The sequence below is a fragment of the Anastrepha ludens genome, chromosome 2, assembly GCF_028408465.1.
Source record: "Anastrepha ludens isolate Willacy chromosome 2, idAnaLude1.1, whole genome shotgun sequence".
Lineage (NCBI taxonomy): Eukaryota > Metazoa > Arthropoda > Insecta > Diptera > Tephritidae > Anastrepha > Anastrepha ludens.
Genome location: NC_071498.1, coordinates 61,172,981 through 61,197,233, shown reverse-complemented (window position 1 = coordinate 61,197,233; position 24,253 = coordinate 61,172,981). Strand labels below are relative to the sequence as shown.

The window sequence follows — 24,253 nt, the reverse complement described above, 5'->3', positions numbered from 1 at the left end:
GCAGGGCAAGCAAAGTACTTTTCCAACTCTACGAGCATTTGCTTTTAAAAATATTCGCCTTCATAAATCAAGTCCCAAAAAGTACTTACAAACACATACATTTAAGTACTTATATGTAGCTTGAGGAAATTTATTTCACCTTTTGGAGAACCAGTCAAGCAGTTTGACTGCAATTATCAGGGTGCAAACCAATTTATGCCGTTACTTTCAGCTAAGTTGATACGATGAAGATTAGGAATTTTGAATGGAAAAAATTTTGCGTGGTAATAGAAAAAATGCATCCGGGACTAATATCGCAGCCTAATAAAACCTCATTTAATATTAAAAGTAACTCCAAGTTGTCTCAACTTTTATTTCGCGAATGTAAGGTAGCCGAGTAGTAAACGCTGGGTTATTGATTATTCTCCAGACAGCTACCGCAGATGGTATCAAAGTCATGATGCGTTCCGATGCTGGATTTCCATCAATCCATGACCGCACCATTAACAAAAATTGTGGGTTTGTTAAACTTAGAAGCTCTGAACCGCATGAAGCCAACACTGGCATGCCAATGTTCTCGCTTAGCGTTCGCTGAATTAACTTGTGGCCGGCCTACTTGTTTCAGAACAGACCACAGGTAGCCAAGGGAATCACTACCTTTTCTTGAAATGAGAAACCTGCTTAAGGGTACCCTACCTAGCCTGCCAATTAGTTTTACTGCTTCCCACAAATCAGCACTTGGGGTCATCTTTTCAGAAAAGCGTGGTAGCGGAGTTCTCAGATGTGACTTAAAGGAAATTCTGACATTCCGAGAATAATTTCGAACACCCTTAAAAGTTGTTTCAAAAAATTAATCTGCAATCAAATTTCGGATATGAAAGGTTGGTGCGTGACTACTATTCGGAAGAGCACAAGTTGGAACCTTTGGGCGTGAAACACCAGTAGGTAGAAATCGCTCCTCTGCAGGTAATGGCAAACTTTCGAGTTTATTTCTGCCATGAAAAGCTCTTCATAAAAAAAACCATCTGCCATCTGTAGGTCCTTCCATTTGTGTAAAAACATCAAGACGCAAAGCACAAATAGGAGGCGCTCCTCCAATTACTCTCCGAAATATTTCAATTTGGCAAGCCTGCTGAAAACTTATTCTTTGCCGCGTCTCATAGCATCCTTAGACTGAAGACGACATTCCTGTTTTAGAATATTTGCGCGTAATTTAGCAGTGAAAAAGTATGAAAAAGAAAATTAAGTAAAAATATGAGAAAAATAGGGTATTAAAAGTGATAAAGCAACGTGGGCGGCATTCTAAATCATAAAAATGTGAAATGCAGAAACAAGTGTAAAAAATTCGCTCGAAAGAGAATAGCAGCGGAAGAGGAGATGATGAAGTCAGAAATGGATTTTACTAGTCAGAGTGCAGTGGTTCGCTAAATGGTGGCTCGGTGGTTGGTGGTTGGTGGTCGGTGGCTAGCCGACCAGTCCGATGCAATGTTTATGAATAGGTTGTGCGCGCTGCTATTGATTTGAATCGACAGCAAGCAAAGTGGAAACCGGAAGCAGAAACGGCAAGAAAAGTTGGGAAAATTCTGTGACTTCACAAGTCGATAAGTACTTCTGCATACCTATAATGGATTGTTAGTAAAATGAAATACATGAAAAGAGAAAAATCCTATTAAAAAAAATTAAAAAAAAAATGAATTAAACAGAAAAAATCGTCAGATAATAGAAAGCAGCAGTGGCGATACAATGAGTTCACAGGCAAAATCGATCAATAAACAAAAGTAAACACAAGCTGCACCACGAACGCTGTATGTGGCATAATAAAAAGCGCATATGGCATGCCGGTCACGCTAAGATATTACAAAGGCAGCCTGCTGGAACATGCCTGGCATCACTAACAGCCATACGCTTGTACTTACGTATATATGTATTGTAGTTTATGATCGAAATGGACCAAAGAAAAATCGTTGTGGAAAGCAACTAACGCAAAAGTATTGGAGCGAAAACGCAACCCCCTTTTGAGGTAGCCCAACTCCACAGCAACACGTCCACATTGAGGTAGTCCAACTTAAAACAAGTAATCCAAATATGAGCAGCGAGCAGCCAGTGACTGACACCAGCGAGACAACAACAGATAACGGGTAATGACATTATAAATAAAAGAAAACTCCATAAAGCCCAATGCACATGCACATGTGGCTAGGCGAAAAGCGAAAGAAGAAAAAAACTCCAAATGTAATAAAATTGTGAAGTGAAAATGTGAAGTTAAAACTACTTAGTCGAACAAGTGATACAGGCAACGTACGAGCAGAAATTTAATGTAACAAGCAACGCCCGTTTGCCGCCCACAACTCCATTCAACGCTAATAGCATTGAATCAAAGTGGCAACGCTGATAATTGGCAGTCATTGCAGGGAAGCAAGACGACGGCTGCTGCACACAAAAACATTGAATCGAAATCACTTATGCTGACACAGCTGTTCAGCAGAGGGGCTATTGCGGCTTTTACCTTCGCATTACAAAGAAAATGCGAGTGCAACATGCCATTTTTAATTCAACAACAAACGGGCGGATTAAAAAAAGAACACAAAATGGCGGGGAAAAAAACGGTGCACAAGAAGTGGCAAAGAAGAAGCAATGAACAAAAACAGTAATAATAGTGCAACAGCAGTTGCAAGCTCGTTTATCACTTGCGAAAGGGGATTCGCTGTGTCGGGTCATTGCTTGCGTACAGTTACCAGTGATGGAAAAGTTGGTGCAATTGTACCTTTCAGAATAAAAGAATTGGGTGGCATCTGAGTAATTTGTAATGTTTTTTCTTTAATGCACAGTGAAATAGTATTTTTTAGAGTAACCATGAAATATATTTGAATACAAATTGTAAGATGTAAGAAGAAGAAGAAGCTCAGTTCTTTGCTGTGAAATATTAGTTTGGGGAAAACCCAATCCTTTTTTTTTTTGGTAGATGACTGTAGTGATCGATATCTCCTAAAGTATCGATCCAATAATAAAAAAAATCGGTTTACAGTTTTTTTTATAAAGGAGAAAATGCAAGCTAGACCGATGAAATTGTGAATAGTGTTTATGGTGTCTATACTGTAACAACTAATTACGTGCAAATTAGGTTTGGTCGATCCCGTTAAAGCATTTTTGAAATTAAAGGAAGCGCCAATAATGCCGAAAATGTCGATAACATCACAGAAGTAATCAAAGCGGTTGCCCACTCAGGCTCATAGCTCATTGTGCTGCCGCGTGGGGAGATTGCCCATATTTCTCCTAAAACCAGTGTGTGCTTATAAAAAATTTTGGAATATCCCTGCTTTCTGCAAAACTGAGATCTTCCAATTCAATCAAAAAATGGCTACCTAGAATAGTAAACCTGCGTCTGGATAGAGCAGGACAATGGCACAGACGGTGCGAGATTGTCTCTTCTTCCTCCCTCTCTAGACAACTTCTACAGAGGTCATCTGTTTGCACACCCATTCGATGGCCGTATCTACTTATATATATATATATATATATGATTGGCTCGTACACCCTTTTTTTGGTGTTTGGCCGAGCTCCTCGTCCTATTTGTGGTGTGCGTCTTGTTCCACTAATGGAGGGACCTACAATTTTAAGCCGACTCCGAACGGCAGATATTTCTATGAGGAGCCTTTTCATGGCAGAAAAGGGAGGTTTGCCATTGGCTGCCGAGGGGCGCACGCTATCAGAAAACTGTTTTTCTTAATTTTGGTGTTTCACCGCGATTCGAACCGACGTTCTCTCTGTGAATTGCGAATGGTAGTCACGCACCAACCCATTCGGCTACGGCGGCCGCCATCGGTCAATTTGGTGCCGAGTCTCGCTTGTTTATCGGCTTTGCAGTTACCCTCAATGTCAGGAACCCATGTTACCTTTAGATGAAATGGCTCAGTAATATCGTTAAGAGATGTGCTGCATTTCATGGCTACCTTGGAGGTTGTCGACTGTTTTGTGAGTAATTTTATCGCCGTCTTTCTATCAATGAAAATGTAGTTATCATTTCCTGATATCGCGTCAAACTGTACCGGTGTCGCGCTTTCATTATTGTCATCAGTTCAGCCTGAAAGGCATTACAATAGTCGGGGCGAAATCCCCAAATGATCGGAATATACTGAAGAACGAATCGAATTTTCTCTTTGTTTACCTTTTTTTAGAATGCTGTAGCACCCAACCGGCTACTTCAACAACAAAATTCTATAAGACCTTTTATCTGATCTAAAAATATAGTTAAAGTTATTGGGAGGTTGAATTAGTTTTAAAGGTGACACACAGATGGCGCTATTTATCACTTTATCGCGTTGGCAATACTGAATATATATTCATGACAAAGCCTCATCCCTAGGCTTTGTTTATCAGTATCTGTCATTTCGCTGATGTATAAACAACGCAGTGTTTTCGTGCTCCGAGTATGTCAACTTTCGTGCCGTCGAAACGCAATTTGCGGGAAGCTTTGCTTTTCTGCTTCAATTTGAAAAAAAATACAGCCCAAGCCCGTGAATTGCTGCAGGAGGCCTACCCAGACCATACTCCGTCGATTTCAACATGTGAGTACTGGTTTCGACGATTCAAAAGTGGTGATTTTCACACCGAAGACAAGGAGCGTCTTGGCCAGCCCAAAAAGTTCGAGGACGCGGAATTGGGGGAATTGGTAAACGAGGACTCGTGCCAAACCCAAGAAGAGCTTGCTGAATCATTGGACGTTGATAAATAAACCGTTTGCAAGCGTCTAAAAGCGATGGGAATGATCCAAAAGCAAGGACATTGGGTCGCGTACGAGTTGAAGCTGCGCGACGTCGAACGGCGACTTTTTACGTGCGAATTGCTGATCGAGCGACAAAATCGGAAGGGTTTTTTGCATCGGGTGGTGACTGGCGACGAAAAATGGATCCACTACGATAACCCAAAACGCAAAAAATCATGGGGTTTGCCCGGCCACGCATCAACGTCGACGGCCAAGCAGAATATTCACGGCAAGAAAATCATGCTCTGCATTTGGTGGGATCAGGTCGGCGTCGTATATTTTGAGCTGCTCCAACCGGGCGAAACAATCACGGGGGATCGTTACCGACTGCATTTGATGCGTTTAAGCCGGGCATTGAAAGAAAAACGGCCGGAAACGGTAAAAAGGCACGACAAGGTTATTTTGCAACATGACAACGCTCGGCCGCATGTTGCTCAACCTGTCAAAAAATACCTTGGAACGCTTGGCTGGGAAGTGTTACCCCACCCGCCGTATAGTCCAGACATAGCTCCCTCCGATTATCATTTGTTCCGGCATATGAGTCTCGATTTGGCGGACCAGCGGTTCTCCTCGTACGAGGCTACCAAAATATGGGTTGAGTCATGGATAGCCAAGCAGCGGCCAGAATTTTGGAGAAACGGCATCCGGAAATTGCCCGAAAGATGGGCGAAAGTTGTAGCTAGCGATGGCCAATACTTCAAATAAAATATTTTGTACCGTTTTTTCACAATAAAGCCCCAAATCTTCAAAAAAAGCCTTTAAAACTAATTCAACCTCCCAATATTAATAAACATTTTTAAAAGCCATATGCAGTGCACATTTTGGCAACAATTAGGTAAATTTTGTATATAAAATTAGGTACAGTTTGAAATTTAACTCCATCACTGACAGTTACAAGCCTGGTCGATTGGAAACATAGTGAAAAATTATTATTCTTTCTTTTCCACTGTCTACTGTTCACTGACCACTGACTTGCCAGCGGCAACTAAGCTTGCTGTTCGGTTTATCATTTTGCTATTAGTGTCATCATCATTGCCAACAATGTTGTAGTGGTTGCCGATACCTTCGACAGTCAGTTTCTTCTAGTTTTTGGAACATATAGACTCTGCAAAGGGATTTACCTGAGTTCGAGTGTTAGTGTTATGAATGCAAAATATGGTCAAAATACAAAAATCTAATTTATATTATTTCTCCATTTTTTTTCATTATTTATGGACTACGAATTATTTCATGTAGCTGCCTCAGTTGGACTTGCAATATAGCATTCGGTGCACTCAATTTTAGAAGACGGTTTCTCGATCTATCTTTGATATCGATATTTATCTTAAGATACTAATCATTTCTTAGTTATTCACAGAACATCGAACTTTCAACGCAGCACGCAAACACTTCAGGACGCAAATCTCACGCTGTTTCAACTTAACAATTTGGCAGTGCTAAGACGACTCAATGCACTTAAGAGCGAATGTTCTATTGGTTCCTTGGCATGACTCGACCCTATTTTGCTGAATCGAGAAATCACCTCAGGCCACATCTTAAATTTCAGCTTCCAAAAGGACTGAAATACTGGCCCTACAGCACTCATGATTGACTGAAACGATGCTTACAGTAGAACTTCAGAAAAAGACCCATTGATAGTACAACCCAAAAATCTGAACCAAACTGTTGCCTCCTCGGTTTGCATTGGATTCTTGACAAACACTACTGATTTTCCGCCCTTATATGCGTGAAATTTTGCTTCTTCACGTTGCTGGTAAAATGAAATTATACCTCGTCAGAAATGACGTTTTCCAAATTCGATGCCCACTTCGAGCTCTGCTCTTTAGTTAAAATTAAGGAGCGCTAGCGAAGCTAATGGTTTTACCTTCAATTGCTGAGTAGCGATTATTGCAATACCTTTGTAAAGTCGTCATGCGTAAAATTTTGAGTTGCCGAAATCTATGGCGAATCATTTTTCAGGGGTTGAGCGACACAATCTCAGCGATAACAGTGGGTTCTACGGACGCGAGCTAGTCACGAAATTTTTTTGCACAAACTTGTGTTGAGCAGACGTAGTGGGCGCATATTTTCAGTCACAGATTGTTCTCAATTAGTCTACTGTTGAAAATAAGTTCGCAGAACTACTCCACAGGGCTCAATGAAAATGCTGCTTGTAAATGGTGATCAATTTAGAGGTATCGAGTTTTAAATTGAAAAAAAACACCAACGAAAGTTCTAATTTATTGGGCAATTTTCATAATTTTTGTGTAGAACATGACATTTATTTTTTAAAGATAATCCCTTTAAAATGTTGGCCGCAACTGCGCCCTAATTCGACCATCTGTAAACACCAATTTTGTATGACATGTTGGCTTCCAATGGCCCAATCGAAACTGGCTAATCCACAAAGATGGATTATTCACAAATTTAGACTTTACATACTCCACAAATAAACGTCCTACGGTGTGAGCTCGGTGACCAATCCACTAGTCCGAGATACCGATGTAGTAAATCCATTGTTTCACGGATTGTATGGCAAGTAGCGCTGTCTTGTTGGAACCAGATGTTTTGGAGATTACGGACTTCAATCTTCGACATCAAAAACTCGTTTATCATGGCGCAATTGTATTCGCCATTCACTGTTACATTGGCGCAAGCCTCGCCTTTGAAGAAATATTGGCCGATGATTCCTCCAGCTCTAACGGTTTTTTTTTCAATCGATGTGATGGCTGTTCTTGAATGGTTCCGGGTTTCTCTTTAGCCGAAATATGAAATTTTGTTTATTGACCTAGCCATTAAGCCAGAAATGGGTCTCATCGATAGGACGGTTATATACGCCATAAGTTGGCCTGATCGCGCGATGATCACTTTTCACAGAGCGTCGATTTTCGTTAGATTTAAACGTTGTTGACGCCTAAGTCTTTCCATGATAATGGATGAAATATCAATGAATACTGAAAAAATTGTGTATTTATTATAGTTTGACAGTAGTCACGCGTAATCTATCAAAACCCCCTATTGGAAAAAGTACCTCCAATCTGATCACCGTTTATTTATTCTACTTAATTTTTTGTATTTTATTCACCTTAAACATTGCAAAATATTGCAAACCAGAGACAAAGAAAATATCATGAAATTCATATTTTTTCCAAAAATATTGCAATTATTATGGGTCCTTTGAAATCTTTTCAGGACCTTTCAAAGTATTCTCTCCCTGCATTAATGTCTCGATGCATAGTCGCTAACGCTTCACCCAATCATTCAAGATGCCCTGAACTTTGTCAATGTCGAGCTTGTCCAATCTGTTTTAACAGTATCCAGCTTCCCATGCCGAGTTTCTTGCCAGGTTGTTTTTATCCTTGAAGACAAAAAGAATCCACTTATTCAAGGTCGGGTTTGTACGGCTACTGGAATAGTTTGGTCACATTTTGGCCAGCAACTCGCTGACAATGAGCGCTGTGTAGTTTGATGAGCGTGACTTTGTATCAGGAAGTGATTGATACCGGTCTCGTCCTGAAGTTTAGAACCCTCATTATTTTTTCTGCCCTAACACCCAGCCTTGCAAACTATAAAAAAAAGCATTCCGGGCAGATTAGCATTAGACAGACCGAGTTTATATGTGTATGTTTATATATACATATATGTATACTTATTTATGTGCCTGCATATATCTCACTTTTCCACCAATACTTGTTCAGTGTGCGTATCCATGACGTGTTTTCTTATGCACATCTGCGATCGTAAATCAGTGCATAGCTCATAAAACGAGTAAACATAAAAAAGTACAACGTATACTATATAAAAAAAAGAGTACGGCAGACAACAACAACAAGAGGTACGATGGATATAAGGAGAGCGTTGATGGCATTTCGATGTAAATTATTTACGATTGTTTTTAAGTAAAAAAATTTTAACGACCCTACCGAGCAGCGCAGAAATATTGAAAACCATCTTCTGATTTATGAATTGTTTATTTGTTCAGATGTAGCCAAGAGCATAAAAGCAAAAACAAAAAAAACAGGAAAAAGAATGTTGATTAAGCCGTGGTATTCAAATTTTAATATAAAAGTTATTTCAATGCAATTTTTATTACTTTCATAATTTCAAAAACCAAGTAAAAAATACTGCACTGAAAATTTTCATCATAAATGATTTTATCAGCAACAATTACAGAGCGACTTCCTAGTTCGATGCTTTATGGATATAAAGCAACAACAAATGGAAAAAAACGGACGCACTTCGGCAGCCAATGTTTGTAATTTTGCAATGAAAGAGCTTGGCTTAGTTTGTAGAACAAAATCAAGACAGATATCAGATATCGGATTGAAAGCTTGGCCAATCACCTAACGATGGATGTAAACTTCACCTAATAAAGGATGTCAATTCCACTCATTCCTAGAAGAACGTCAGAACTATAAAAATCTAAAATTCGAGGAAAATGGCCTCAAAGTTTTCAATTTATGTACTATGTCTACCTAAGTAAAAGCGAATATACTTTTTATCTAATGAGATACTATTTATATATACATACATCAAGCTATTTTTGCACAGCATAAAAGAGCAGGTAATCATTTCTGCATATACCAATATCCAAATTTTTTTAAGGCACTTTTGCAGCAAATGATTTAAGGTAATATATTATATCCCGTCTCTGGAAAGAAAATTTCCGTCAGGGGGTCTTCTGAACTTTTATCTTCTCAATTTTCAAACTAAGCAGCACATAAGTGTTGAAGTGAAGATTTTATGAACTGGCTTTGTGGAAAGCAAGACTGAATGGTAAGCTATGGTATTCAGTAAGCCCGAAACTAGCCAGAGTGATTCCCAAGCACTCAATCGTAGTAGCCTACTCTACGTAAAACCTGAGGAAGAAAGGGAAGTAAATAAGTTTTGTGTAACTGCTCCTGTTTAAACTTCTAGTCTAGTCTAGTCTAGCAAAGCTAAAACAACGCAGAGAAAATGCTCTTATCACCTTATTTCTTGTAATAAGGGACAAATAAAGGATTGCCGACCGTTATCCCCATGGATTAAGCTACATAATAATTCCTACCAGCGATCACAATTTTATAATACTCGACTTAATAAGGAGGTTAGGTTGGGGTGAACTGATTGACTTACAGTCACGCATAAACCGGTTCAATCTAAAGCAACACCAGCTGGAATTCATTGTTTGTGTGTTTTGAAGTAGTCAAATCAATTTATTTTTAACCTACTACTGAGACATCTTGCAATCCATTAAACTGTTGTGCCATTTTAAGCCCGTTTTTAATAACTGAGCCCTGCTACCTACATTTTCTACATTCTTCACTGTCTGAGACTCCTATCTTATAAACACTCGCTGCGACTGGACTATGTCCCATCGGCACGACTATCAAAGTTCTACAGCCTCTCCATGTTAGTGATGGTATAAGAATGAAGAATTTTGCTACTGCTGTCTGGTTTTTAAAAACTAAAGTCACAGTGTTTGGTTAGATTTTACAGTCTGTGTCAGAAAAAAGGAACCGCGATTATTCATGAAGTATAAAAGATATATCTATCTATCTATATATATTTAACATTTTTTTTACATAAAAGTATATACAAAACTACGAGTTGCAATTACTCAATAAGCCGAGTAGTCTTCATCGTTGTCGAGTATAGCCTGACATCTTCTTCATGCTTTGAACCAGCTTTTCTGCGTAGCTCGTCGACAAACAGGACCAGATTTTGTGAACTTGACGCATGAGTTGCTTTAAATCATGGACTGGCCTTTGGGCAAGATGCGTTTTCATAGTTCCCCACACATTTTCAATGGAGTTGGCGTCTGGGGACAGGAAAGGTCAGTCCAATACTGTGACGCCATTTTCTTGTTTTGTTATTTCTCAATGTGTTTTCTGAGTGCAATGGTTTCGATGATGTGGGGTGGTAGTATATGTTCGCCTCCTTCAGTCGATGGTGTTGATACTCACATCTATTGCATTTTTAGCAAGAACTGATCGTGCTTGGCGTAGTCATAAAGAAGGGTCCCGCTTAGATAGTTAGACGATCCCGCTTTATCCTGCTTTTTTGTCGTCACTCGCTTCAAGCCGCGTTCAGAAAAGTCATCAACATTTTTGTACACCTTATACCGCTGATCCCAGATCACAACAAACTTTTTTGATTTTTTAATCACTTTTGCAGCCGCGACGTAATATAATTTCAACCCTTTCGAATTCATGCATAAAAATCTCACTCATTTTTGTTTGGTTACGTTTACGGAAAAGTTTCGAACGACACTAACCTGAGTTAGCACTGGCGTCGTAGCCCTTGAGTGGGACTATTATGTAGCAAAAAGGAGAACGAAATATATCTTGAAGTTACAAGAAAAAACCGGTTCTTTTCTTCTGACACAGACTGGTCGTATGTAGAACCGACTGCCGTGTGAACGCCTTCCTAATGGAAAACCCGTTGACAGAAGAGTCAAGACATAAGAAGATCTGAAGTATACTTCCAAAGCCCAGTCAACACTAGTTCTGTTTTCTGTTTTAGAGATGTCAATGTATATATCTGCGCCATATAAATCGTTCTGGGCCCTCCCATGACAAGGACATCGTCTGCCAAAGCTTTCATCTCCGTTGAAAGAGAATCGACTACCAAATATCAGAGAAGCGGCACTGGATCACCACACTGCAGTCAACCGCTTACAGTATCTTCCATGCACAAAAATCGTATACTTCCGCTACAGTGCACATTATTCTGAATTGCCTTGGACAAATTCCTGAAATGATGGTTTCCCGACCCTGTAGCGGTGTAAAATGCCCTCCATATGAGCAAATAACTTCTGAGTGAGCTGTTCCATTAATACCTTTGCTTTATTTCACCCCAAGGCAGCGCAGCATAAAAGTTATGAAGCTGATTTGACTGAAACTTTTCAGAGAACCAGAAAAATATATAAAAGTAACAGAGAATAAAAAAATAAAAATGTGAGAATGATAGACATTTTAGTTGGTCCTGATCCACCTTTACTAGCTTCAACGAACATTTTTTGCTTGCGTCTAAAGTAAGGAGTTCAGGATTATGTTTTTTCTCGAAATCAATTTTTTTAAAAAAACTATATCGAAATCGTAATTGACATTAGCAAATTTGGTGACAAGCGTGCGATATACTTTTTTTATGCAACATAGCAAATGTAGTCGTACTAAACCCAAACATGAATTTAAATGATAAGTAGATAAACAAAACAGAAAAAAAATCTGCTAAGTCAAACCTAATTGCCCTTTTTTTCTTTTTTTTTTTTTGTGGGTGAGGTAGGGTTCAAATTGCCTTCGCACTTACAGCGACCGTCGTCAACGGCTTCGAATGGTAAAACAATCCCTCCTCCTTTTCTGGAGAGACTCTTTCTGCCCTGCTGACCACCACGGTAGCTTAGAGCCAAGCTTAGTCGTTCGATCCCTAAGAAGCATGAATCTCCGTGTTTTAATTGCTCTTATGTAATTAGATAATAGGTTAGATTAGGTTAGGCTAGCCAGATTGCTTGTCTAAAACAAGTCACTCGGTGGCCCTAAGGCCTATTCTGATACCTGCATTTGATTTCCATCCCTAACTAAGTTGCTTAAACCACTAAGATCGTTCTAAGGAAGTAATTAGTCCCTTTAGTGTCACATTTTGCAAGTTTCCCAGGGTCTTCAAAAGACATAATCGCCAAGATATTTGGCACGGATTCTTTGAAGTACAGGAAATTCACAGAGGAGGTATTGTACCGATTCAATTTCTTGTTTATCTTTACAAGTCCTGCAGAGGTATACCCATGAGGTGTCATTTGTGCAGTAACCCATTATAATACCTATGAGGACAGTTAGTAGTTGATCTGTTGAAACCAAGCAGACATTTTGTCCTTTTAAGCTGCAGTTTTGGCCAGGGCGCTTTGGAGACCCTACAGTTAGTAGTCAGAGACCACCTTCTATTGATTTCCGCGATGACGCTCAAGTCAAACGCAGTATACAATTCGTTTAGAAGAATGCTAATGCCCTCTACCTCTCACTGAAGGTCAAGCTCAGAGTCTTACTTTGCACACTCTGCCGCTCTTCCATTTTCCTCCGCTCCAAAGTGGCCGGCAACCAAAACAGTGTGGTGTTGTGTTTTGGATAACCGAGAGCGACATCCTGCATTATTTAACATATCGTTAGTTGACGGACGTTGAGTCCAGTGCCTTGAACGCTGATTGACTATCAACAAAAATGGTACGGTTTGCCAGAGGTAAGTCCATCAGTCTTATTGTTTTTGCTGCTTTGTCTATAGCGTAGAGCTCAGCTCGCAAGACGCTGCACCAGTTTGAAGTAGGATAATTGTTCCGATTATACTCCGATCCACTGCCATTATCCATCTTTGAGCTGCCAGTATGAATATGGTGACCACTAACATCTGATTTGACCCTGTTCCGCCAATCCTTTCTTTCCAAGCACAAATATATTTTTCTTGAAGATGTTATTAAAGAATATCTGAATAAAAATTCAGTATAATGTTCTGAGCAAACTTCTTACTTAAAAGAGCATATCTCTTTGCTTTGTTTATTCCATTCATTCATAACAAATCCTATCATTCTTAACTACGAGTAAGTCAACGGAAACAAATGAGAAATAAAAGCAATGCTAAATAGCGCTCGCATATAAACTAACTTTAAGCTACTTAACTATATACAGACATCTTTTTAACAAATACCAAATACAAACATAAAAAACTGCGATAATTTTTAAAGAAGCTCAGTTCTTGAGCTCTTTGTCTACAAACAGTTTTAACTCTATTTGTTTCTGTTCTTTAGTTGTCGATGTTGTAATAGCTTACAAATTTATTTTTGTTGTTTACTATGCTGACAATTGTATATCAATTTATTGTTGTTACTTTTGTCAGTTGTGTCATTCTCCTTTGCCGCTTCATCGCCCATCCCCGTTGCCGATGATTGAATGGTGGATACTTATGGACATGTCAAATACATACATACATACTTGTAAACATTTCGACTCGTTGTCGGTTCTTTAACTGGTCGTTGTTACATGTATTATAGCCATTGTTATTGTTGTTTGCAACTTGCCTTATTGTTGTTAGTATTTGAGTAGAGGACCTTTGTTGTGCTCATCTTGTTGATTGCAAAAGTTTTTTCCTTACTTGTTTATATATTAAGTCGCGTGAAAATGTGTAAGTCCAATTGGTTTAAAATCCGCTACCAAAGCAACACTTTTGCTTTGTCTACATAAACGACGCTACTTAGCTGTTGTTTGTTTTGCTTGTCGCGTTCTACAGTGCGTATGAGCAACATTGTTTATACTTATGATGCCCAGTAGACTGATCGAATGAGCCGTAAATTGCAACTATTAAATTTTCATGAGAAAAATATTTACTTACTGAAGCTTTTTTATTTGCTGATTGATATAAATAATTTTTACAATTTAAAATTAAAAAAAAACAAAAACACAGATTAAGAAAAAACATTTAACACAATTTTTTTATAAGAAGTGATATAAAGAATTTTTAAATTTTAAATAGAAAACTTTAAGAAAAAATTGTAACTGATGAGCGTTTCTCATCTACTAGTGGTTAAAAGAAATTTCAATATTTTGCCTCTTACTAACTTATGTATATACAAGTCTAAAATTGTATGTTAAAAAATGCGAAAAAAATTAGATTCACGAACGTTTGTCTTCAACTACTAATCATTTAAGAAACTTTAGTTAAGTTGTGATGACATAACTTTTCACCTAAAATCGAAATTTTAAAATTTTATTGACACAAATATTTTTTAATGAATTGGTTTCCCCAAATTGAGTGGCGCAAACTTAGCTTTAACACTGGACGCCAGCTAGTCAAATATTTTTTCTAATTTAAAAAAAAAAACACTAAAAATATTTACCTCACAAAAGTTACTTCTATCTATAAATTCGTTAAAAAGATTTGTACAATTTTAAACTTGGTAGCATACTTATATTTTATAATTTATTAATGTTTTTATTTCTATATGGCAATACCTTCTAATTGTTAAGATTTAATTTAAAGTTTTCTTATATGGCAATGCCCTAAAATTGTAATGACAACTAGATGTCTTTTTTCAAACTCTAAATTTGAATTTTCTAATAGGATTGATTTGGCCTATAAAAAGCCTGCGCGCCGCTGCAAAACAGGTGTTGCTCTTGTTCGCGCAGCTTACTAAACGCATTTGTTTTAGTTTTCCGGCATTTTTATTACAATTAAAAATACGAGAGATATATTTTACGAAAAAGAAACACAACGTTATAAGTTTTAAATAATAAAAGAAATACAACGCTACAACTTTAAATTATTAAAAATTACCGAATACTGCTAGTATTTTTCAAGCAGAAGCCTTTGCGATCCTGCAGGCATGCAAATTACTTAGGGAATGTGTGAGTGAGGGGATAATAACATTTTTTCAGATGGTCAAGCCGCAATCAAGGCTCTGATGATGCCATGGTGCAGATTCAAATTAGTCAACTCTTGTAAGGGGGAGATCAAATCTCTTGAGTGTGCAGGTAACACTTCTCTGATCTCGGTCCCTGGGCATAAGAACATGGAGGGAAATAAAATTGCTGATGAGCTTGCCAGTAAGGCGACTGAGACCTCTTACTTGGTCATCGGCATCCTCCTAACTGTTGTTAAAGGGTAATTGCACAACTTATTTCTTAGGAAAGCACAGAAAATGTGGAAGTCTATTTCTTCTTGTGCTATTTCGAAAACCCTGTGGCCCCAGTGCAATAGACGGAGCACACAGAAAGTCCTGGGAACTCGACGCCATTCAATTTCCAAACTCGTACCTGATGTTACCGGTAATTTGCAAGGGACAAGTTTACTCGCATCCAAGGGAAATGTTTATTCCGATCTCAATAGCAGTTTTCACAATTAACTCCCAAATTTACTTTTGTGTTTTGATTTTGATGCCTTTTTCCGCAGCATACTATCATACCAATGTTCGTTATCTAATCGGTATCGAATTAACATTTACCGCGTGAAGCAAGTCAACTATTAGCTAGCAAACATTCTCTTAAAATTATATAAAAATACGAGACACAGCTACGGAATTAGGCGAAAATGTGAGAAAATCAATTTGATCTCCCTAGTGAATATTCTGTTACACTTATCTTGTGTTCTCGCTTCGAAGTATATGAATTAGTGCGTTTTTATATTTTTACACAAACATGATTCTATGTTCATACCATCCATTGAATTCTGCCCACTATTATTTGCCTGGCATTTTTTTCTAATTTTCCGCACTACGTCCTTTGGCATTCCCGGCGTGCTGCGACACAACAACCGTCGCATCCAGCATCTTTCGCTTGTTTTGCGCTCCATTGTTCTTCAGCTAAGCGCAAAAATATACAGCAAACAAATGGAGAATTAAAGTACAAATATTCACATACAGACACTTTGATATCCTCGCTACATAATCAACTTTTACGATATCCTTTATAAGAATAACAACAATATACCGATGCGCCATACCCATTCGCACTCAATATTATCTTAGTTGTGCAAGTATTTTATGTTTGCATTATTTTGTTATGGTGAGTGCGTTGCGTGTGATGGGGAATTTTCCCAATAGGGCCACCAGTAAGTAGTGTTGCCGCATATTTGCTGCTTGTCGTTAGAAAGCCACTGCTGTTGTATCTTGTGAGTAGCTGTCGCTGCCACCAAATGACTGCTGTTGGTCAATGCTTGGCCTGGCTTCGTGTATTATGATCCCGGATAAGCTGTGACTTTGATATGTATTATTACTGAAGTCTCTGCTATATACCCCTCTTACTCTCTCCCTCGCTCTCTCTCTATCTCTACATATTTCTTACTCCTGCTGGTACTGTAGTTTGATGCAATTGCCTGGATTTGTTTCAACGCATTTCAGGCGATACAACAAATGATGATGATTTGTTAAGTTTTGTCTTGTCGGATTTGCAAAAGCTTCCCAAGCAAATCAGTAATACTTAAAACGAGAATGTATGTGTATGTAGCTATACAGTATGGCAGTTATATATGCGTCCACTTTAGTAAAAAGCCATACATTTACCTTAATACACGCACACACACACATACGACAGGGCATGCGTCCATATACCCACAGGAGTATATGGAGACATATAAGTAATCATGCCACATTAGCCAGTTAGTTAGCAGCACACAAACTTGGTTTTGCAAAAGCCAAGTTATGGAAAACATTTCTCCTTCAGTTCATCTCTGCTGTGTGTGTGTGCTCCTAAGCTTGTTTGATATCATTTGCTAAGCTGACGTTTCGTGAATGACCGCTAACACAAATTTGTACTGCAGTTTCTGCACACACACACATACACTCATGCACTCGCATGATAGACAGACATGCTAAAGCACTTCCCAACTTGCCAGTATCTGTGCAAACTCTACGAAGTGCAGGACATAAACTCAATTTCAGTGTAAAATATTTCGAAGGTAGTCAAAATTCTCTGCACCTCTCCCGCCCGTTCTTCCTCCAGTCGTGTGTTTTTGCTAAATAACAAATGGATTGAGTAACTACTCTTACACATCCGACGAATTGCTTTCATTTATCAAAACCCACGTTTATGTAATGCCTGTGATTATGTGTTCTGCAGCCAAGTGCCCAAAGCTGTACGCATCAAACGGACTTACTTATTTCGTAGCATTTTGTCTTCACAAAATATCATAAATTAGTATTAAAGTAGGCAGGCCGCTGTAGCCAAATGGATTTTAAGCGTGAAAAGAAATTCGGCTGGTACTACGTTCGATGCCCATCGTAGATATGATAGAAGGTGGATTGAATGAATGAAAGAAAACGATCAAAGTTCCATTGTGCCGAGATAATGAGTTACATTGCCTTCTATTCATTAGGCTGCTACTTCACTGCGAAATCGCTCTCATGAATTTGCAGAAGCCAAAGTCAAGTCCTGCTTCTTAAGTGGCGCGATAACCGCTTACATGATTTTGGCGGAGTTTAACTAAGCGCGCTTGTCGTTTCTTTCTTCTACTAACCATTACCAGTTAGACAGACCAAGTGGAGTCAAGTTCTTCTTCACCTGATCTTTCCAACAAAGAGAAGGCTGGCACCGCATCGAATACTTTGACAGCCGGAGAGTTTGAATCCATTCGAACGACATGAGCCAATCAACGAAGCTGCTGGATCTTTATTCACTGCGCTATTTCTATGTCGTCATAAAGCTCATACAGCTCATTGTTCCAACGCCTGCGATACTCGCCGTCGTCAACGTACAAAGATTCAAAAATCTTCCGCAGAACTTTTGTCTCAAGCATTCCAAGTGACGCCTCATCAGATGTTGTCATCGTCCAAACTTCTGCGTCATACGTTAAGACGGGCATGATGAGAACTTTATACAGAGCACTTGTTGATAAGGGAGATTCTACGTTGGATTTCAAGGCTGACATTGTTATCGCTGTTAATGCTGGTTCCTAAATAAACGAAGTCTCTTACAACCTCGAAATCATAACTATCGAAAGTGACGTGGGTGCCGATATGCGACTGCCCCGACTGTTTGTTTGATGACAGGAGGTATTTTGTTTTGTTCTCATTCACCACCTGATCCATTCGCTTTGCCTCTCCTCTGTATTCAGTTTTGAAAAGGCAGAACTAACAGCGCGATTGATAAGGCGGATACTGTCAATAACATCGGCATACGCCAACAATTGTACGCTCTTATAATAAATTGTCATCCTTAGGCAAATCAAACGCAGAATGTAGCGATGGATAGATCACACATTGAGAAAACCACCAAATAGCATCACAAGAATGGACTGGAACCCACCCGCGAAGGAGCAAAAGTCGCGGTCGAGAAGGTCGATGCTGAACTAGCAGATGCCGACATCTCGCGGGACGGTGCAAAAACCGCAGCACAGAACCGTGTACGATGGAAGAGTCTTGTCGAAGTCTTATGCCCCCGAGAGGAGTGAACAAAGAAAAAATAATAATAATAAATTGTGCCTCAGCGATTAAGTTCTGTGGTTCGCACGATCGCCCAGCATCATATAAAAGAAGTCACATGATAGAGAGTCACCCTGTCTGAAACCTCGTTAGCTCGGAGAGATCCTTCCCAATTCTGACAGCGCTATTGGTATTAAGCAACGTCATCTTGCGCAGCTGTATTACTTTTGCGGGGATACCAAATTCAGACATCGCAGCATACAGATAACTCCTTTTCGTACTGTCAAATGCAGCTTTGAAATCAACAAGAAGATGATGTGTATGGATTCTCCTTTCATGGGTCTTTTCCAAGACTTGGCGTACTGTGAATATCTAGTCGTTAGTGGACTTTCTAGGTCTAAAGCCACGCTGATAAGGTCTAATCAGTTGGTTGATGGTGGGCTTCAACCTTTCACATGTTTATCAACTAGACGGGACTGAACGCTCTTATGCCATGTAATTCTGCACGAAAGCAAAAGCAAGGCACTTTGACAGTTCATGTCTCATACCACAAAAATTATGCACTGGATATGCAAAGCCATATCCCATACGGTTGCTAGAACCATATACGCGATATTTAGAAAGCTAATCGCAGTAATTCACACAAATTTCAGGGGCACCCTTCTTATGGATTGGGCGTAGTACACTTAAATTCCAATCGGCCGGCATGCTGTCATCCGACCATCTTTTACATTGAAGCTGAGGCATGCACCTTAACAGCTCTTCGGCGCCTTGTATGAATAGCACAGTTGGCAGTCCGTCGGTTGCTGCGGCTTTGTTGTTCTTTAGCAGCGTTATCGCTATTCCGTCATAGTCGGGTAGCGGAACGACAATCGCGTCGTCAACAATTGAGGTGTCGGGATCTTCACATTATCTGTGACATGCGCAGTTGTCACTATTTAACAAGTTCGAGAAGTGTTCCCTCCATAATTGTGGTATGCTTTGGAAGTCAGTCGCCAGGTCGCCGTTTTTGTTCTTACAGGAAAACGCCCTGGTCTTGAAACCTTCTGCAAGCCGCCGAACTTTCTGGTAGAATTTTCGGTCGTTTTTTTTATTGCACAGCATCTCAAACTCCTGGCACTAACATACTTCGGGCTCCCTTTTCTTCCTTCCGATAATAATAATCCCACATGGCTCACGTTGTTATAAGACCGAATTAAAAAAAAACAATGCCTAACATATTTTTTTATATAGAGTATACAGAAAGAATAAATATTTATAAACTTTTTCCAGCACTTAAAATTTTCGCCCCTAGCACTAATTTTGTAAAATTTGAATTGTTTTGGTTTACTTTAAAACAAATCGCCACGAACTAAATGATTCTTATATTCCATAACTAATCATAAGATTTGATTTTGCTAATAAAACAAAAAAATGTTTAAAGTATTTTGTTGCACTTAAAAAAAAAACAATCCGAAAGCCGACCTTTTATAGTGATGAAAATCAATAGATATATACAATTTTATGATTCGCTTAAACAAGCGGCACATTTTGTTTTTATGAATAATATGAAGCAGGAACCCTAAAACTTCATACAAAATAAAGGGTGATTAGATTGGAGGTACTTTTTCCGATAATACTTTTTTGACAGATCACGCGTGACTACTGTCAAACTACGTACATACTTTTTTTATTCATTGACATTTTATCGTGGAAAGATCTACGTTGAGGCGTTTACAAATCGTACAATTGTATTATGAAAATGGACGCTCTGTGAAAAGTGTTCATCGCATGCGTTAGTACCCGAATTTTGTTCAGCCGATTCTTGGCTTAATTGCTACGTCAATAAACGAAATTGCCGTATTTGGGCTGAAGGGTAACCCGAAGCTATTCAATGACAGCCATTACAACCATTGAAAAAACCGTTTTATACAGCCTATGGGCTGGAGGTATCAACGGCCCATATTTCTGCAAAGCCGAGGCTGGCACCAATGTAACAGTAAATGGCTAACGCTACCGCGCCATGATAAACGACTTTTTAATGCCGGAAATTGAAGTCCGTAATCTCCACAACATTTGGTTCCAACAAGACGGCGTTATTTGCCATAAAGCTCGTGAAGCAATGGATTTATTTAATTTATCTCTCGCTTTGGTCCAGTGGATTGGCCACCAAGATCGTGTGATACCACACCTTCGGACTTTTAGTTGAGGGGGTATGTAAAGTCTGAATGCTTTGTGGATAAACCAGCTTCGAATGAGGCATTGGAAGCCAATATTACCAACATTTTTCACGACATAAGGTGCAGTTGCGGCCCACATTTGAAAGGGATTTTCTTTAAAAAATAAATGTCATGAATGGTTCTACACAAAAAAATAGAATTGTCTAATCAATTTAAATTCTCGTTGCTTTATTTCAATTTTAAATCCGATACCCCTAAACTTATCACCCTTTATGTACATACCTATGTAAATACAAATGTTTCATGGGCATTTATACGCTTCACCGGCGCATTTAATTAAGCATAACCCCTCACCGATGCATATTGCGGCACCAAAATCGTTTTATGCTTATCAGTAAATGCTTTCGCATTTCGCATTTAGCAAGTCTATCCAGCAAACAACCGAAGACCAATGAATAAAGCGACTGTAAACGTAGCTGAAGACATCCCTTCTGTTGCCACCTGTCTCCTCATTACAACCTCACTTTGAGCAAAGACAAGAGAATCCAGCATAATGAAGAAGAAGGCAGAAGAGATGAAGATGTACCTGATAGCCGTTTAAACATATTTTTACTTATTTGAAAGGTTAACTACTCAGCATTCACTCACGATTGACTGAACGACTGCTGCTGCCGTCAGTAGAAAGCAATTGGCGTTAATTATGCACGAACTTGCAATAGTTACGCAATGTTCACCGCGAAAAGGGATTATTCCAACGTGCAAGTACATACACATACATACATTCATTCTTATTTACATATACGCTTACTTGTAAAGATGTATGTGTATGCACTTTCAAGTATGTATTTGCTTGAGAGGTGTGGCGTGTTGCCTGAACGCAGACAGGTGCGTAAATATACCGTTTAATGACTTCGTGGGTGGTTCTTATCCACCTCATTGTTAGGGGTTTGTATCTGTCTAAATTTCAAACAAACACTTGCCATCAATCAATAAAGTGCTTCATGCCTAATGAACGAATGAGAGGCCAACTCATGCATACCAAATAGAAACTGTAACTGTAAGTGAGATGTGTGCTCAAAGAAGGATTATTTAATACTAAGAGCACAATTTTAAGCTGCCACAAACAAGTAAATGACTGGAAGAGAAAACTATTCATTTTCAGGTTATTTATGGCACAAAGAGGGATAGGAAGAAAATGTGCGAGACTTACAATTTTTCGGAGTGAGTGTATGGCTGGTAGATGAGATGGAGTGGAGAAGAGTAGGAGGATGCATGGACTCTGGGGCATACTTTCTTTAATTTTTCACGGTATTAGCATCAAAAGACATGCAGGAGTATGTATATTTGTACATTGTACATATGTACATATAAGTATACATACATATATGCATATATAGTTCTTATTGTGTGACTATTAGTGACTTATTAGAATTTAAATGCCATTTTCACTGATCTATTATGTGCGTTTTTATGTATTTAGCCGGGCTCCTTCCCCTATTTATGGAATGCATCTTGATGTTTTTCCATAGAATGAAGCGACCTACAGTTTTATGCCGCCTACAAATGGCAGTTGTTTTTTTAATGAGATTATTTTTCATGGCAGAATATACTCGGAGGTTTGCCATGAATGAAGGGTGATCAATTTAGAGGCAACGGATTTGAAATTGAAATGAAGCAACAAAAATTCAAATTGATTAAGCAATTTTGTAATTTTTGTGTAGAACCATTCATGACATTCATTTTTTTAAGATAATCCCTTTCAAATGTTGGCCGCAACTGCGCCGCACATCGGTCATCCGTAAACACCAATTTTGTATGACTCGCTAAGGGTCCTCGGTTGGTTCATCGTGAATAACTCAATCGAAGCTGGTATATTACAGAGCACTTAGACTTAAAATACCCGCTCACCGAAACGACGACCGTCGACGCAGTATATCCATTGTTTCACGGGGTGTATGGCAAGTAGTGCCTAGTTGCTTCTTGTTGGAACCAAATGTTGTGGAAATCACGAGCTTTAATTTTCGACGTCAAAACGTCGTTTTTCATGGTGCGATAGCGTTCCCTATTCACTGTTACATTGGTGCCAGCCTCGTCTTTAAAGAAATATTGACCGATGATTCTCCAGCCTATCTTCTTCTCGATTCCTAATTGGCGCGATAACCGCTTACGCGGTTTTGGCCGATTTTAACAAAGCGCGCCAGTCGTTTCTTTCTCTTGCTAACCGGCACCAGTTGGACACACCAAGTGAAGCCAAGTCCTTCTCCACCTGATCTTTCCAACGCAGGGGAGGTCTTCCTCTTGCTCTGCTACCACCAGCTGGTACCGCATGGAATACTTTCAGAGCCGGAGCATTTGTACCCATTCGGACGACATAACCCAGCCAACGTAGCCGCTGGATCTTTATTCGCTGCGCTATGTCTACGTCGTCGTAAAGCTCATACAGCTCACCGTTCCATCGCCTACGATATTCGCCGTTGCCAATGTGCAAAGATCCTCCAGCCCATAGCCCACACAAAGCTGTTGTTTTCAATGAACGTAAGGGCGGCCGCCGTAGCCGAATGGGTTGGTGCGTGATTACCATTCGGAATTCACAGAGAGAACGTTGGTTCGAATCTCGGTGAAACACCAAAAGTTAAGAAAAACATTTTTCTAATAGCGTGCGCCCCTCGGCAGCCAATGGCAAACCTCCCTTTTCTGCCATGAAAAGGCTCCTCATAGAAATATCGGGTCCTAAAATGCAGATCTTCGGCGAGTTTTTCAAAAGGCCAGCAATTGAAATTGTGTCACCTTGAAAGACTAGCTGTATTTTATACGCGTTGAAATCAAGATCATTGCATAAAATCGCCCAAGTAGTACCATAAGATGGGCTAAGTTGTTGAGATCGGCGCCGAATCGATTCTTCCGGGTCTTCGGCAAAACTCTCATTTACAGCCATAATTTTTTCTTCACTTTGGGCTGCACGTAGTCTAATCGATCGGTTATCATCCAATTATATAAAATTATTCTCAATTTTGCCGATGGTTTGCCGAATAGTGCGTTCGATAGGACGGTTATGTAGACCAAAAGTTGGCTTGAGCGTGCGTTGAACCCTTTTCGCAGAGCGTCGATTTTTGTAGTACAATTGTGCGATTTGTAAACGTTCTTCAGGCGTAAGTCTTTCCATGATAAAATGTCAATGAATACTAGAAAAAACTATGTATTTGGCTTAACAATAATCGCGCGTTTCCTCATTTGAGAAAATAACTGCAATCTGATCACCCTCTATATTTCACCTGTCCCTACAGAGTTGCAACTACTCATGTCTTGGGTATGCCAATTGCTTCTTAAGAAATAACAAATCTCTGCAAAAGTGGTTTTAAATAAATACGAATCCATGGAACTGGTCTAGAACCCACTTTTTATTGAAGAACTACCCAGTAGAAAAATGCCACTACCAATTAGGTACATAGATAAAGGGTTTTCCAATAACAGGTGTTATTTTAAATTGGATTGCGCTAT

At 39.2% G+C, this 24,253-nt stretch overlaps 1 protein-coding gene and 1 non-coding gene across 2 annotated transcripts in view; one reads left to right on the top strand and one right to left on the bottom strand.

Moving 5' to 3' along the window:
- The window catches only part of LOC128871599 (protein tincar), a 133,668-nt gene that overhangs the window by 72,640 nt on the left and 36,775 nt on the right, over window positions 1-24,253 (top strand). The window lies entirely within an intron of this gene.
- On the bottom strand, window positions 19,115-19,262 carry LOC128856139 (U11 spliceosomal RNA). The gene has a single exon (XR_008453805.1). It is a non-coding gene; the product is annotated as a U11 spliceosomal RNA (small nuclear RNA).